Source organism: Pseudorca crassidens, chromosome 1, assembly GCF_039906515.1.
Source record: "Pseudorca crassidens isolate mPseCra1 chromosome 1, mPseCra1.hap1, whole genome shotgun sequence".
Classification (NCBI taxonomy): Eukaryota; Metazoa; Chordata; class Mammalia; order Artiodactyla; family Delphinidae; genus Pseudorca; species Pseudorca crassidens.
The window spans coordinates 181,791,581-181,809,607 of NC_090296.1; the positions used below are offsets into that span (position 1 = coordinate 181,791,581).

The window sequence follows — 18,027 nt, forward strand, 5'->3', positions numbered from 1 at the left end:
GTTGTTTGTTTTTTTTTGTTATTGAGCTGCATGAGCTGCTTATAAATTTTGGAGATTAATCCTTTGTCAGCTGCTTCACTTGCAAATATTTTCTCCCATTCTGAGGGTTGTCTTTTGGTCTTGTTTATGGTTTCCTTTGCTGTGCAAAAGCTTTGAAGTTTCATTAGGTCCCATTTGTTTATTTTTGTTTTTATTTCCTTTTCTCTAGGAGATGGGTCAGAAAGGATCTTGCTGTGATTTATGTCATAGAGTGTTCTGCCTATGTTTTCCTCTAAGAGTTTGATAGTTTCTGGCCTTACATTTAGGTCTTTAATCCATTTTGAGCTTATTTTTGTATATGGTGTTAGGGAGTGATCTAATCTCATACTTTTACATGCACCTGTCCAGTTATCCCAGCACCACTTATTGAAGAGGCTGTCCTTTCTCCACTGTACATTCCTGCCTCCTTTATCAAAGATAAGGTGACCATATGTGCATGGGTTTATCTCTGGGCTTTCCATCCTGTTCCATTGATCTATCTTTCTATTTTTGTGCCAGTACCATACTGTCTTGATTACTGTAGCTTTGTAGTATAGTCTGAAGTCAGGGAGCCTGATTCCTCCAGCTCCGTTTTTCATTCCCAAGATTGCTTTGGTTATTCGGGGTCTTTTGTGTTTCCATACAAATTGCGAAATTTTTTGTTCTAGTTCTGTGAAAAATACCAGTGGTAGTTTGATAGGTATTGTATTGAATCTGTAGATTGCTTTGGGTAGTAGAGTCATTTTTACAATGTTGATTCTTCCAATCCAAGAACATGGTATATCTCTCCACCTATTTGTATCATCTTTAATTTCTTTCATCAGGGTCTTATAATTTTCTGCATACAGGTCTTTTGTCTTCTTAGGTAAGTTTATTCCTAGATATTTTATTCTTTTTGTTGCAGTGGTAAATGGGAGTGTTTTCTTGATTTCACTTTCAGATTTTTCATCATTAGTGTATAGGAATGCAAGAGATTTCTGTGCATTAATTTTGTATCCTGCTACTTTACCAGATTCATTGATTAGCTCTAGTAGTTTTCTGGTAGCATCCTTAGGATTCTCTATGTATAGTATCATGTCATCTGCAAACAGTGACAGCTTTACTTCTTCTTTTCCAATATGGATTCCTTTAATTTCCTTTTCTTCTCTGATTGCTGTGGCTAAAACTTCCAAAACTACGTTGAATAAGAGTGGTGAGAGTGGGCAACCTTGTCTTGTTCCTGATCTTAGTGGAAATGCTTTCAGTTTTTCACCAGTGAGGATGATGTTGGCTGTGGGTTTGTCATATATGGCCTTTATTACGTTGAGGAAAGTTCCCTCTATGCCTACTTTCTGCAGGGTTTTTACCATAAATGGGTGTTGAATTTTGTCAAAAGCTTTCTCTGCATCTATTGAGATGATCATATGGTTTTTCTCCTTCAATTTGTTAATATGGTTTATCACATTGATTGTTTTGCATATATTGAAGAATCCTTGCATTCCTGGAATAAACCCCACTTGATCATAGTGTATGATCCTTTTAATGTGCTGTTGGATTCTGTTTGCTAGTATTTTGTTGAAGATTTTTGCATCTATGTTCATCAGTGATATTGGCCTGTAGTTTTCTTTCTTTGTGACATCCTTGTCTGGTTTTCATATCAAGGTGATGGTGGCCTCGTAGAATGAGTTTGGGAGTGTTCCTCCCTCTGCTATATTTTGGAAGAGTTTGAGAAGGATAGGTGTTAGCTTTTCTCTAAATGTTTGATAGAATTTTCTTGTAAAGCCATCTGGTCCTGGCCTTTTGTTTGTTGGAAGATTTTTAATCACAGTTTCAAATTCAGTGCTTGTGATTGGTCTGTTCATATTTTCTATTTCTTCCTGGTTCAGTCTTGGCAGGTTGTGCATTTCTAAGAATTTGTCCATTTCTTCCAGGTTGTCCATTTTATTGGCATAGAGTTGCTTGTAGTAATCTCTTATGATCTTTTGTATTTCTGCAGTGTCAGTTGTTACTTCTCCTTTTTCATTTCTAATTCTATTGATTTGAGTCTTCTCCATTTTTTTCTTGATGAGTCTGGCTAATGGTTTATCAATTTTGTTTATCTTGGGCTTCCCTGGTGGCACAGTGGTTGAGAGTCTGCCTGCCGATGCAGGACACATGGGTTCGTGCACCAGTCCGGGAAGATCCCACATGCCACAGAGTGGCTGGGCCCGTGAGCCATGGTCACTGAGCCTGCGCGTCCAGAGCCTGTGCTCCACAACGGGAGAGACCACAACAGTGAGAGGCCCACGTACCGCAAAAAAAAAAAAAAAAAGCAAGAAAAAAAATTTTGTTTATCTTCTCAAAGAACCAGCTTTTAGTTTTATTGATCTTTGCTATCGTTTCCTTCATTTCTTTTTCATTTATTTCTGATCTGACTTTTATGATTTCTTTCCTTCTGCTAACTTTGGGGTTTTTTTTTTGTTCTTCTTTCTCTAATTGCTTTAGGTGCAAGGTTAGGTTGTTTATTCGAGATGTTTCCTGTTTCTTAAGGTAGGATTGTATTGCTATAAACTTCCCTCTTAGAACTGCTTTTGCTGCATCCCACAGATTTTGGGTCGTCGTGTCTCCATTGTCATTTGTTTCTAGGTATTTTTTTAATTTCCTCTTTGATTTCTTCAGTGATCACTTCGTTATTAAGTAGTGTATTGTTTAGCCTCCATGTGTTTTTTATTTTTTACCGATCTTTTCCTGTAATTGATATCTAGTCTCATAGTGTTGTGGTCGGAAAAGATACTTGATACGATTTCAATTTTCTTAAATTTACCAAGGCTTGATTTGTGACCCAAGATATGATCTATCCTGGAGAATGTTCCATGAGCACTTGAGGAAAATGTGTATTCTGTTGTTTTTGGATGGAATGTCCTATAAATATCAATTAAGTCCATCTTGCTTAATGTATCATTTAAAGCTTGTGTTTCCTTATTTATTTTCATTTTGGATGATCTGTCCATTGGTGAAAGTGGGGTGTTAAGGTCCCCCACTATGAATGTGTTACTGTTGATTTCCCCTTTTATGGCTGTTAGTATTTGCCTTATGTATTGAGGTGCTCCGATGTTGGGTGTATAAATATTTACAATTGTTATATCTTCTTCTTGGATCGATCCCTTGATCATTATGTAGTGTCCTTCTTTGTCTCTTCTAATAGTCTTTATTTTAAAGTCTATTTTGTCTGATATGAGAATTGCTACTCCAGCTTTCTTTCGGTTTCCATTTGCATGAAATATCTTTTTCCATCCCCTTACTTTCAGTCTGTATGTGTCTCTAGGTCTGAAATGGGTCTCTTGTAGACAGCAAATATATGGGTCTTGTTTTTGTATCCATTCAGCCAATCTGTGTCTTTTGGTGGGAGCATTTAGTCCATTTACATTTAAGGTAATTATCGATATGTATGTTCCTATTCCCATTTTCTTCATTGTTTTGGGTTTGTTGTTGTAGGTCTTTTCCTTCTCTTGTGTTTCTTGCCTAGAGAAGTTCCTTTAGCAGTTGTTGTAAAGCTGGGTTTGTGGTGCTGAACTCTCTCAGCTTTTGCTTGTCTGTAAAGGTTTTAATTTCTCCATCAAATCTGAATGAGATCCTTGCTGGATAGAGTAATCTTGGTTGCAGGTTTTTCTCCTTCATCACTTTAAATATGTCCTGCCTCTCCCTTCTGGCTTGCAGAGTTTCTGCTGAAGGATCAGCTGTTAACCTTATGGGGATTCCCTTGTGTGTTATTTGTTGTTTTTCCCTTGCTGCTTTTAATATGCTTTCTTTGTATTTAATTTTTGACAGTTTGATTAATATGTGTCTTGGCGTGTTTCTCCTTGGATTTATCCTGTATGGGACTCTCTGTGCTTCCTGGACTTGATTAACTATTTCCTTTCCCATATTAGGGATGTTTTCAACTATAATCTCTTCAAATACTTTCTCAGTTCCTTTCTTTTCCTCTTCTTCTTCTGGAACCCCTATAATTCGAATGTTGGTGCGTTTAATGTTGTCCCAGAGGTCTCTGAGACTGTCCTCAGTTCTTTTCATTCTTTTTTCTTTATTCTGCTCTGCAGTAGTTATTTCCACTATTTTATCTTCCAGGTCACTTATCCGTTCTTCTGCCTCAGTTATTCTGCTATTGATCCCATCTAGAGTACTTTTAATTTCATTTATCGTGTTGTTCATCGTTGTTTGTTTCACCTTTAGTTCTTCTAGGTCCTTGTTAAATGTTTCTTGCATTTTGTCCATTGTATTTCCAAGATTTTGGATCATCTTTACTATCATTATTCTGAATTCTTCCTCAGGTAAACTGCCTATTTCCTCTTCATTCGTTAGGTCTGGTGGATTTTTACCTTGCTCCTTCATCTGCTGTGTGTTTTTCTGTCTTCTCATTTTGCTTATCTTACTGTGTTTGGGGTCTCCTTTTCGCAGGCTGCAGGTTCGTAGGTCCCGTTGTTTTTGGTGTCTGTCCCCAGTGACTAAGGTTGGTTCAGTGGGTTGTGTAGGCTTCCTGGTGGAGGGGACTAGTGCCTGTGTCCTGGTGGGTAAGCCTGGATCTTGTCTTTCTGGTGGGCAGGTCCACGTCTGGTGGTGTGTTTTGGGGTGTCTGTGGACTTACTATGATTTTAGGCAGCCTCTCTGCTAATGGATGGGGTTGTGTTCCTGTCTTTCTAGTTGTTTGTTATAGGATGTCCAGCACTGTAGCTTGCTGGTCGTTGAGTGAAGCTGGGTGCTGGTGTTGAGATGGAGATCTCTGGGAGATTTTTGCCATTTGATATTATGTGGAGCTGGGAGGTCTCTTGTGGACCAGTGTCCTGAAGTTGGCTCTCCCACCTCAGAGTCACAGCACTGACTCCTGGCTGCAGCACCAAGAGCCTTTCATCCACACGGCTCAGAATAAAAGGCAGAAAAAGTAGAAAGAAAGAATTAGTAGAAGTAGAAAGAAAGAAAGAAAGAAAGAAGGGAGGGAGGGAGGGAGGAAGGAAGGAGGGAAGGAAGGAAAAAAGAAAGAAAGAAAGAAGATAAAGTAAAATAAAATAAAGATAAAATATAATAAAGTTATTAAAATAAAAAAATAATTATCAAGAAAATAAACAAAACAGACAAAAAATAACGGACGGATAGAACCCTAGGACAAATGCTGGAAGCAAAGCTATACAGACAAAATCACACAGAAGCATACACATACACACTCACAAAAAGAGGAAGAGGGGAAAAAATTATAAATCTTGCTCTGAAAGTCCCCCTCCTCGATTTGGGATGATTCGTTTTCTATTCATGTATTCCACAGATGTAGGTACATCAAGTTGATTGTGGAGCTTTAATCCGCTGCTTCTGAGGCTGCTGAGAGAGATTTCCCTTTCTCTTCTTCGTTCTCACAGCTCCCAGGTGCTCAGCTTTGGATCTGGCCCCGCCTCTGCGTGTAGGTCGCCGGAGGGCGTCTGTTCTTCGCTCAGACAGGACGGGGTTAAAGGAGCCGCTGATTCAGGGCCTCTGGCTCACTCAGGCCGGGGAGAGGGAGGGGCACGGAGGCGGGGCCTGCGGCGGCAAAGGCCGGCGTGACGTTGCAGCAGCCTGAGGCGCGCCAGGCGTTCTCCCGGGTGAGTTGTCTTTGGATCCCGGGACCCTGGCAGTGGCGGGCTGCACAGGCTCCCGGAAGGGGGTTGTGGACAGTGACCTGTGCTCGCACACAGGCTTCTTGGTGGCGGCAGCAGCAGCCTTAGCATCTCATGCCCGTCTCTGGGGTCCGCGCTTTTAGCCGCGGCTCGCGCCCGTCTCTGGAGCTCCTTCAAGCAGCACTCTAATCCCCTCTCCTCGCGCACCAGGAAACAAAGAGGCAAGAAAATGTCTCTTGCCTCTTCGGCAGCTCCAGACTTTTCCCGGACTCCCTACCGGCTAGCTGTGGCGCACTAGCCCCTTCAGAATGTGTTCACGCCGCCAACCCCAGTCCTCTCCCTGCGCTCCGACCGAAGCCCGGGCCTCAGCTCGCAGCCCCGCCTGCCCCGGCGGGGGAGCGGACAAGCCTCTCGGGCTGGTGAGTGCCTGTCGGCCCTCATCCTCTGTGTGGGAAACTTTCCGCTTTGCCGTCCGCACGCCTGTTGCTCCGCTCTCCTCCGCGGCTCCGAAGCTTCCCCCCTCCGCCACCTGCAGTCTCCACCCGCGAAGGGGCTCCTAGTGTGTGGAAAGCTTTCCTCCTTCACAGCTCCCTCCCGCTGGTGCAGGTACCGTCCCTATCCTTTTGTCTCTGTTTATTTTTTTTTTCTTTTGCCCTACCCAGGTACGTGGGGGGTTTCTTGCCTTTTGGGAGGTCTGAGGTTTTCTGCCAGCATTCAGTAGGTGTTCTGTAGGAGTTGTTCTATGTGTAGATGTATTTGTGGTGTATCTGTGGGGAGGAAGGTGATCTCCGCGTCTTACTCTTCCGCCATCTTCCCGGAAGCTCCGTGGTTGAGTTTAAGCATGTATCTTTTAAAAAAAGTTTTAATGGGTAACATTTTGTAAAAGAAAATAAACTGGCACTGCAGAGGCTTGTTTCCAAAATATCTCAATATAGTCACCTGGTTTTGATTCTTCATTTTGTTAATGTGGTGTATCACAGTGATCAATTTGCAGATATTGAAAAATCCTTGCATCCCTGGGATAAATCCCACTTGATCATGGTGTATGATTCTTTCGATGTATTGTTGGATTCAGTGTGCTGATATTTTGTTGAGGATTTTTGCATCTATGGTCATCAGTCATATTGGTCTGTCATTTTCTTATTTTGTGGTATCATTGTCTGGTTTCCGTCACAGGGTGACGCTGGCCTCGTAGAATGAATGCAATTTTTTGTAATAGTTTGAGAAGGACAGCTGTTAACTCTTCTCTATATGCTTGGTAGAATTCACCTGGGAAGGCATCTGGTCCTGGACTTTTGTTTGCTGGGAGTTTTTTTTAAATTACTGATTCAGTTTCATTACTGGTAATTGGTCTGTTCATATTCTCTATTTCTTCATGTTCTGTGGAGCTTAACATACCTCAAGAAAACATACTACACAAGATTTGAAGAAGAACATAGTGTTCCAAGCCTTTCCTTGTATGATGTGATTGCTGTTTATTACGAACTTCATTTCTAGAGTCCACCAATCATGTTAACCTAAAAACTTTTCGTTTGTTAAAGAAAACGTGTTATTTTATTGGGAAGTCTTAGGCCATGTCTTCATGGCAATCTCTCCAGAGTAAATATGTCTTCATTTTCCCCTCAAAGGCAGCTTAGAATTTATGAACCCCCAGTGATATACCCTGACACCAGTGCACACAGGTGCCTTATTCAGTATCCTTATGAGGGTATCCTGGAAGATTCCTCACCTCTAAAACCTTCCCTGAATCTCACCATTCTGTGGGTTAAGTATTGTGCTCTTAAAGTGATCTATTTATTTCAAAGTCTTTGTGAGGGAACCGGGGAGCGAGAATAGAATACAGGACATTCACTAAAAAGAAGATGAAGTTAAAACTGAACTCCTTCACCTGCTTTATAATTTTGACTGACAGTCAACCCTGAATGAAGTACTACCCTCAGATCGTGAAATAAAAGCTATGGATTCATGCTGTCTGCTATGAGTGGATATTTAGGTGAAAAACTAAAAACAAAGAACACAATAACATCAACCCTAATCAAAATGAAGAACTAAAAGTTTCAAACGCTCTCACTTGAAAACAGCTAAGTAACAAAGAGAGGGTTCTTCTGAAGAGCAGACAACTGTGGCTTCGGTGGTCTGGCATTCCTTCCCCTTTCTTCAGAGTCCAGAGACCCTCTTTTTCTCTGGGAGAATTCCTCTCTGCATTTTGTCCTCATGGCCACAGGTAGGGTGGGCAAGTGAACCAGGTTGGCTAAAGAGAGTAACCCATCTCCCTTGTGCACATCATCCAAGTGGAGCCAATCAGAATTTTATTAAGATAATCACATTCTTCTGGGGGAGGAAGCACCCTGCCCCTGAATCCTTCCTCTGTGATCACAACCTGGAAGGAAGGCTCACTTAGCCCGGAACAGCCATGACCACCTGGTAACTCTACCTGGAGAGCTCTTGCTTGAGTAGGAAGCCAGCTCAGATGAAACAAAGAAGACGACGTCCTGCTGATTGGCACAAACTGAACCTTTGGCTACACTTCTGCCGGACACCAAGTCCACTCCTTCACTTCCCTCAGATATGACCATTAAATTACTTTTTTGTTTAATTAATCCAGATTTGTTTCTTGCTATGCAACGGACAACCCTGATTACCACACACTCATGTATCCTGGAATTGACGAGGTGCTTCCTCTTATATGTTACAGGAAAGTTGTGATCTTATATCTACATAATAAAAGATGTTTGCTTGATATGATCAAGGGTAACATCAACTTCATAGATGGCAGAGTTGGTCTGTCTAGGAGAGATAAGACAGACTGTTTAAAAGATAAGACTTGGGCTGTTTAAAAGCCCAAGGCAGACATTTTCAAATCAAGGCCCAAAGAACCCTAAAAATCAAAGAGATGGGAGTCTGCTTTGGCAGACAGCATTAGATCTGAGTATTTTTGAGTCAATTTGAGTCTGAGTTAAATTTGAGTATGTTTGACAGCATCCAGTCTGTGCCTCAATATAATCCCAAAGTCTGTAAAATCACAAAGGGGTTTTAAAAAAGAAAAAACTATAGTGGAAAAATGTGCCTTGGCACACCAGACTAGAGACAATAGCACAGTATGAATTTAAGAAGCCGTTTGATGTCATAAAACACAAGCTATTGAATATTACTATGAATTTTCAAAAGAATAAACCCACTGTGTTAGTTAATTTTATTAGAAGGCCTTACTTCCAGCTTTTATAAGATACAAACCTAAATTCAAAACATCAATTTCCTATATTTTATTCCATCACAGAATTGCTGCATAACCTTGCTAAATTCGAGCTCACCATGTATCCTGGTTCTCCCATCTGTGGCATGAGAGAGAAGCAGTGCCTCTAGAGGCTGGTAAGACCCAGGTCTACTCTGAACTCTGTGAATGCAAATTATAATTAGAAAGGCCTGATGTGCACTTGCTTTTTGGCCTTACATTTCAAAAGGCAAACCTATACATATATTTTCTTATTCCCTGTCACTTTACAATTTTGCTGTCTAAACTTTTACGGTTCTATTATTTCCAGCTTCTGCAACTAAAACTTACACTGAAAAAATGAAGGAGAGAAAGTGCAGGAGTGACTCTTGACAAATATTTTTCCTTCCTGTCTACACTGCTATTTATTGTCCCTGCTGGGTTGTTTACAGCTTTTGAGCAGAAGGAAAATGTGCCTGCAAAAGGTAACCAGCTGTACTAATAAGCTGAAAACTTTTTAAAATATAAAACTTCCAAGAAAATCTGCCTTGTTCTGCATGACTTTCTCACCTCATGCAAACTTTTGTATGGCATTAGGGCAAGTCCATCCAGGCAGTGAATTTTGTAGCTGAAAATCAACAAGTATTAATGTATCACCTCTTACATAGGAGACAAAGCACTTTAACAATCTGATGGTTTAACATAATACATTGAAGAAAGATGCCCACTGACAAATAGTCTACCCAATACATTTGTCCAAACTATCAAGGCAGGAAATTATACAATTCAAAGCAAGCAAAAAATTCACATAAATATCTGTGAAAAACTTGTGCAACATCGATGTTGATTCTGGAACTTACAAAACTAAAGAAATATTTTGGTGGTATTTCACATGAATTATACAAATATGCCAGTCTGTGGATGTCTGGTATAGGGTGTAAATATGAATTCTAAATTCTCCTTTGGCCATCTCTAGGAGATTAAAGGACAAAGAAGGGAATGGGTAGGGGCAGACGTTGTTGCAAAGAGATATTTGGGGTACTTCCCTGAACATCAATAGATACAGTCACTGATTTGTTGTAAATAATGGTTAGAAAAATCCCCCTCTTCTATGGGGATTCCCCTTTTTGAATGCCTTCAAAAAGCATTTATTGAGCACCTACTTTAAATCACTAAAGCTGAAACAATACCATTCATATGCTATTACTAGTTCAGTAGGAGTTAAGCAGATTTTTGTGAGTTTCAGGAAAGACTAGCCAATTTTTCTAGGAAACTGTGTTTTTCAGTCAAATTCCCAACCTAAAAAATTATCAAAACCACAGCAACAGCAATAATAGCTCCTCTGGTGAGTCAGGTCTTCACACCAATTTCACTGCTTTCTGTTGACTTTCAGTACCTCTCTATCTCTTGTTATAGGAGGAAGGAGATATGAAAGAGAGAAACTGCTGTCCACTCATTCGACAGAATAACAAACCTACTTGCAATTATACTGATCAGCTCCTCTTTCCCTGCAGTTATAACGGAGGACCTGTCCCTCTTTCAATCTAGGGTAAATCTGTCCTTCCGTAATCCAGATTATATCCCCTCCTGCCTTCTCAGGCAATTTACACTCTGATTATCTTTTCTGTGGCTTAGTTTCAACATCTCCCCCAATACTAGATTCTACCCAACAGCATTTAAGAATGATCAAGACCAAAACAAGACAAGGATGCCACAGGAAAAGAAAATTACAGGCCAATATCCTTGATGAACAGAGATACAAAAATTCTCAACGAAATATTACTAAAACTGAATTCAACAATACATTAAAAGAATCATACACCATGATCAAATGGGATTTATTCTAGGGATGCAAGTATGGTTCAACATCTGCAAGCTACACAGTGTGATATACCACATTCACAAAATGAAGGATAAAAATCACATGATCATCTCAATAGATGCAGAAAAAGCATTTAACAAAATTCAATATCCATTTACAGTAAAAACTCTCAACAAATTGGGTATAGAGGGAATGTACCTCACATGATAAAGACCATATATGACAAGTCCAGAGCTAACATCATACCTAACAGTGACAGGCTGAAAGGTTTTCCTCTAGGATCAGGAACAAGACAAGGATGCCCACCCTTTCCATTTTTATTCAACATTGTATTGGAAGGCCTAGACTGAACAATTAGGCACGGAAAAATAAATAAATAAATAGAAGACATCCAAATAGAAAAGAAGAAGTAAAACTGTCAGTATTTGCAGGTGACATGATAGAAAATCCTAAAGACTCCATCAGAAAACTTAGAACTAATAAAAGAATTCAGTTAAGTTCAAACTACAAAATCAATACACAAAAATCTGTTGTGTTTCTGTATGCTAATAATGAACTATCAGACAGAGAAATTAAGAAAACAAGTCCAGACTCCCCTGGTGGTCCAGTGGCTAAGACTCTGCGCTCCCAATGCAAGGGACCTGGGTTGATCCCCGGTCAGGGATCTAGATCCCACATGACACAACGAAGACCCAACACAGCCAAATAAATAAATAGACATTTAAAAAAGAAAGAAAAAAATTCCATTTACAATTGCATCAAAAAATAAATAAATAGAACATCTAGGAATAAATTTAACCAAGGAGGTGAAAGACCTGTATATTGGAAACTATATGACATTAATTTAAAAAATGAAAAATACACAAATAAGTGGAAAGATATTCTGTTTTCATGGAATGGAAGAATTCATATTGTTAAAATGTCCACACTACTCAAAGCAATATACAGATTCAATGCAGTCCTTATCAAGATTCCAATGGCATTTGTCACAGAAATAAAACAATCTTAAAATTTGTAAAGAACCACAAAAGACCCCAAATAGCCAACACAATCTTGAGAAAGAAGAACAAACCTGGAGGCATCACATTCCTTAATTTCATACTATAATACAAAGCTACAATAACCCAAACAGTATGGTATTGGCATAAAAGCTGACATATATATTAATGGAATAGAATAGAGAGCCCAGAAATAAACCCACACTTACATGGTCAGTTAATCTATGATAAAGGAACCAAGAAAATACAATGGGGAAAGGATAATTTCTTCAATAAATGATGTTGGGAAAATTGGACAGCCACATGCAAAAGAATGAAACTAGACCACTATCTTGCACAATACATGAAAATTAACTCAAAATGGATTAAAGACATGAATGTAAGACCTGAAACCATAAAACCAACTGGTACATGAAAAGATGCTCTATATAATTAATCTTCAGGAAAATGCAAGTCAGAACCACAATGAGATATCAGCCCATATCTGTTAGAATGCTTATTATTGAAAAGACTAGAAATAAGTGTTGGTGAGGATGTAGAGAAAAGGGAGCCCTTGCACACTGTTGGTGGGAATGTAAACTTGTGTAGTCACTATGGAAAACAGTATGGAGGTTCCTCAAAAAATTAAAAATAGAACTACCATATGATCCAGCAGTTCCACCTCAAGGTATTTATCTGAAGAGAACAAAAACATTAGCTTGAAAAGATATATGCATCCACATGCTAATTGTAACATTAATTGCAATATCCAAGGTATGGAAACAACCTAAGTGTCCATTGATGGTTGAATGGATAAATTGTGGTATATGCATATATGTATATAAGATGGAATAATAGCCATTGAAAAAGAATGAAATCTTGCCATGTGTGACAACAAGGAAGGAGGGTATTATGTGAAGCGAAATAAGTCGGACAGAGAAATACAAATAAGTGTCTGATCTCTCTTATATGTGAAATCTGAAAATAACCTAATAGCTAAACCAAGCTCATAGATACAGAGAACAGACTGGTGGTTGCCAGAGGAAGTGGGGGTGGGAGAAATAGGCGAACTGGTTTTTTTTGGTTTTGTTTTGTTTTTGTAGTTTAAAAAAATTGAGGAAAAAAACATGTTCAAGAGAGTACCCCAGCAAACAAAAAAGAAAAAAAAAATCAACCTCCTTCCACACCGTTTCCTTCCAGAACTACTGTCTGTCTCCTTCCCTTCAGTAGGAACCTTCAGAGAGAGTGACCTTTACTCCTTGTCCCTATCTCCTTACCTCCATTCACTTCACTTCCACTTCCACTAGTCCACTCCAACCTGGCCTCTAGTCCTGTCTCTCCCTTACTCCTCTGAAATGACTCTTGTTCAAGTTAATCCTCAATAACCATCAAGCCACTACATTCAAGTGTATTTCAGTCCTCATCCAACTAGAACTGTCAACATTATCCAACTCCTTTGCTTGGCACTTCCTTTTAGAAATCCCTCTTCTACCTGACTTTTATGACACTATGTTCTACTGGTTTTCCTCTACCTCTCCAGATGCTCATTATCAATGTACATCAGCGACCCACAGATACATATCTCCAATCCAAACCATTCCTCCATATTCCTGACTCATCTGATTATCTCAAAGAGACTAAAAACTGAACCTGGACCCAATCAAACTCATGATCTTCCTTCCACACTAGTCTAGTGTTCCATGCCTAAGTGAAGGCTATCACTACCACCCATCCAGTTATGGAAGCTGGAATCTTAACAGTCATCCTTGAGAACACCCTCTCCTTTGCTGGACTATCCATCTCATCATCTGTCTTGTTGATTACACCTTCTAAATATGTCAGGAATACAACCTTTTCCAATCTCCACCGCATGATCCTTGTTCATGGCCTTCTCTTACTTCCTTCCTAACTAGTCTTTTCACTTCTTCCCTTGCTCCACTCATACCCCATTCTCATGTAAATAGCTAGAGCCATCTACTAAGAATACAAAATAAAGTTCTGTTAGGATAAATTCAGCTCATCTTAACTGTGGGTTTTGTGGTTTCTTTTTTTTTTTCACCTTTGGTTGATAGTTTTTTAATTTTTTTTTTTACTGATTTTTAAAATTCTTTAGAATTTTTTTTGGCCATTGGTTGTTGATGGTTTTAATTTAGTTTTTACTGATTTTTAAATTCTTTAGAATTTTAGTTTTCTATGATTAAATTTTGAGATAGCCTTTCCTTATTTGATTGCTCAAATTATATTTTATAGATTGTCCTACTTAAAAATAGTCCTTTTGAGATGTTGAATAGGTTCTCTCTAATGATGTTTTTATTGGTTTTATGAGTGTTTCTATTGGTTATTATTATTTTAATTTTTATAATTAAAAAGTAATTCAATGAAGGCAGAATAATCTAAGATTATTCTTTCAGACAAATAATAGTTTTCAAATTCTAGCCCTAATGTCTAACACCAACAAATACTGTGAATCTGCTCACATGATTCAAAATTTAACATTGTCTTCCTGCATCTGCATGTACTTGTATCATAGAAACTTTACAGTGTAACTTTGTTTTAAAACTTTGATGGCAGGCTTTTCTCCAATATTTAAAGAATTTTCAGTGTAACTTTTAAAAGGCCCAAAGTGAAGGATCAGAAAGTAAAAGTTAATTTGTTTATTTTCGTCCTTCCTCTGCCAATGCAAATGAAGGAGACAGCTCTACATGAGGTCCAAAAGACACCCCGTGAATGATAGTCATTTAACAGCAGTGCTATTTTTAATAGAATTATTTTAAATAATAGGAAATTAAATTCCAATTTTTAATCTTCTCTGTTTCACTTCTTCCATTCTTACATTTCAAATGTAGGTTAGCTCCTACTAAAAATATGTTGTGTCCTTGCTTTTCTGAAATATGTGGACTTGATGCTTTAAAAAACTTGACTAGACTTGATACAGATCTGAAATACCAGTCTCCATATGCACCAACCTGAAATACTTTGAGGACGTTAGCGGCTCAAATGGCCTTATGGGAGCAATGGCTCTCACCTTACTTTTGACAAATTGATGAGCGCTTGATGAAAGAAACCATACATTTACCACCCAGTCTATTTTTTTAACATCTTATTGGAGTATAATTGCTTTACAATGGTGTGTTAGTTTCTGCTGTATAACAAAGTGAATCAGCTATACATATACATACATCCCCATATCCCCTCCCTCTCACGTCTCCCTCCCACCCTCCCTATCCCACCCCTCTAGGTGGTCACAAGGCACTGAGCTGATCTCCTTGTGCTGTGCAGCTGCTTCCCACTAGCTATCTATTTTACATTTGGTAGTGTATATGTCGATGCTACTCTCTCATTTTGTCCCAGCTTACCCTTCCCCTTTCCCCTCCCCGTGTCATCAAGTCCATTCTCTATGTGTCTTTGTCTTTATTCCTGTCCTGCCCCTAGGTTCATCAGAACCATTTTTTTTTTAATTCCATATATACGTGTTAGCATAAGGTATTTGTTTTTCTCTTTCTGACTCACTTCACTCTGTATGCACCCAGTCTGTTCTTAATGATGGGCCTCGGTTCCAGCCCCGCTCAGGAGGCAGAAGCGAAGGGCCTTCTTCCCGCAGCAACCCCTCCATGGGAGTCCATTGCGCTGGGCACTGCCCATCCAGGGCCTCTGACTGGCTCTCGGGTGTGATGAATCTTCCCTTCAGTGGAATTGGGTCCTACCTAGTCTGGGGATTTGTGGTGTCCGGAAGAATGATGTGTTCACAAGACCAAAATAAAATCAACCTAGGAATACTGCCAAACTCTTCCTGTGTCTATCACTTACGTCAAGTAAAGGTCGGTCTGTCTCCCTTTGCAGGGGAATTGCAGAAGTCTAAAACTGACCCTTTTCTGCGCTTAGTAGAATCCAACAGCAGAGGAAAGAGGTTGTTAGCGAGAACAATTTGCTCTGCACCAACCCACTAGCGGGCAATTATCAATCAGTGCGGTAGGGCTGCCATTACCCAGTACTGCGTGTGGAAACTCCGGAGTCCAGAAAAGCCTCAGATCAGCTGAGACCAGAAAAATCAGAGGCAGAACTTAAATATGATATTTCCCCCAGAGTACCTTCTGCGTGTCTTATTAGTTGGTTGGAGAGAGACTGGCAAAATGCTCAGCTGGGGAGCAAGAAAGAGACAGACGTTTTCTGTGCCTCGACCCGCGGGAGGTGCCCTTCCCCGGGAAAGGCGGGAGGGAGCCCGGGGGCGAGGCTGCGGCGTGAGGGCAGTGCCTCTCTGAGTGTAGGATCTGGTGGCTTTATTTGTTAGCTGGTGGCTCCAACCTGGGAAATGCACACTCAGCAGGGAAAGGGAAGAGAGATTGGCGGCAGTTTTCTAAAAACAACACAGATCAAGTCTCCGCTTGTGCCCCTTCGCTCACCCCGCGGAGGCACAGAGACGGGTCAAAACCGCTTCCCGGACCGAGCGCGGCCGCGCAGTTCCCACTAGGAAGGAGGAGGGCAGCCTTGACTCCAGGACGCCCGGGCGCTGCGCCGCCCGGTTCGCCTTCTCTGTCAACCGGCCAGGTTCAGAGAGGCGCCTCTCCCTACGAGCCTCGGGCTAAGGTCGCCAGGGGTCACCCCAAATCTGACGATGCCGCTCGCCCCGCGCAGCCGGGGACTGGGACTGGCGGGGGTGCGCCGGGGACCGAGAGGAAGGCGGGGAGGAGGCGTCGCACGCTCGCGGTAGCCAAGCGCCCGGGCTTCCCTCCGCGGCGCTGACTCCCCGGAGTCTGCGCAGGGCGCGGCTGGCGCCCTGTCTCGCCCCGCCACTGCCCCTTCCGCTCCACCCAGGCGTTTGACTCCCGGCCTCGTAGTGCCCCCTTCCAACCCCGCGTCCGGGGTGGGATAGCCGAGAAGCAGGAAACCAGTGAGGGCGAACAGGCGCTCTCGGGCAGGGCGACTCGCGGCGCCCTGGGTGCTGGTCTCCAGCTTGGAGGCGGGGACTTCCCGGGCGCGGGCGGGCGAGCCCGGGGTGCAGCTTTGCACCGCGCGGGGCTCGCCTACACCCCAACCGGCGCGCGCCACCGCGCCCAGCCGCCACCCGCGAGCGCTGAGCCGTCGCCCGGGGCCCGCGCGCCCTGGGCCTCCTCTCTCCCGTCCCGCCCCTAGTTCTTCCGCCAAAACCTTTGACCAGAGTCTTCCTGCCAACATTCCTAAATCTCTTTTGCCAGCTCTTTGCGCCAGGTAGGAATAAGGCTCTGCTTTCGGGTGTGTGCAGAAACGCCGTTCCCAGGAGGCGTCTGACCTTTTCACCTTCCCCACGAACTCCTTCGGAGGGGGTCCGCGGGCATTTACCCCTCTCAAGGGCCTGATCCGCTGCCAAAACCTGTCTGTTCCCTGAAATGTCCTTGCTGTTCCTATCCGCAGAGGCTTTCTGCAGCAGTTCCCGGAAAGCCCTCGGGGATGGAACTGGGGGGCATCCAGCCCACAGTGAGGACGCGCCGCCGTGGGAGGCGGGGGGGGGGGGGAGCTGGAGGGCCGGCGTGACCTTGGCCTGTGGTCTGAACTGGTACCGTGAGAGCCCTGCCAGGAGCAAACCCCGCCCCCGCCACTGTTCCCCTCCCCCGGACTGCACAGAAACCCGGGGCACTGGACCCCTAATTTCCAAACCCCGAGCACCTGGGCTCCGAGTCAGGATGCTGGGCGGGGTCGGGCGACGACTGCCCCCTAGCTGGAAGGCACACCAGCTCCCACCCTCCAGGGTCCCCTCTGACCCAGAGGAGAGGACACCAGATCTCGGGTAACAATGGAGCCCGCGGTGCGCGGCGGGCACCCGAGCACGCCAGGCGCCCAGCAGCGCGCCCCTTTACCGGGCAGGGAGGCCGGGTGGGGCCGCAGCACAGCCTCGCCCGCGCCAATCTACTGACTCGGCTCTACGTGGCAGCGACACTATCGACCCTCGCCCGGCTCCGGGGTGCGTCCCCCACCCCTGCCGCGCTTTCCTCAGCCCCTCCGGGCCTGTCCCGCAGCGTCCAGGGGCACCCTGCTGCTCCTGCCCTAGGTCACTACCCGGCCGCCCCGGGCGCCTCCCGGGCGTCCGGAGTTGGGAGCAGCAGCCGCTACCTCCCGAGCGCCCCGCACGCCTCGGCGGCGGATCCCCAAGATCCTGGGCTGGGACCCCCCGGGGTACCGAGCGAGCACGCCGAGGTGGGCCAGCTCGACCCTGGCGCTGCCACCGACCTCGACGCCCAGTTCCCCAGACACACCCGCCAGCCCGCCCTGGGCGCGGACCCCCGGCGCCTCCCTTCCCGGGAAGGTCCCAACAGGGCCTGCGGGAGAGACGGACAGACACACGGGGAACGCACACGGAGGGAAACTTGTTCCTCCCCGTCTCCTGTCAGGCAATTGCTGGCGAGCCCGTGCGGGGAGAGGGGCGGGAGG

General features: G+C 43.2%; 1 protein-coding gene across 2 annotated transcripts in view; it reads left to right on the forward strand.

Moving 5' to 3' along the window:
• Positions 1–17,429: 17,429 nt before the first annotated feature.
• NRP1 (neuropilin 1) overlaps positions 17,430–18,027 on the forward strand; it is a 142,071-nt gene continuing 141,473 nt past the window's right edge. The window contains exon 1 of one of the 2 annotated variants that reach the window (XM_067702423.1): positions 17,430–17,560. The gene's annotated coding sequence lies outside the window, so the exon portion shown is untranslated. Of the gene's footprint in view, positions 17,561–17,968; positions 17,988–18,027 lie in introns of those variants that run through there. The other variant, XM_067702413.1, reaches the window with a different exon arrangement.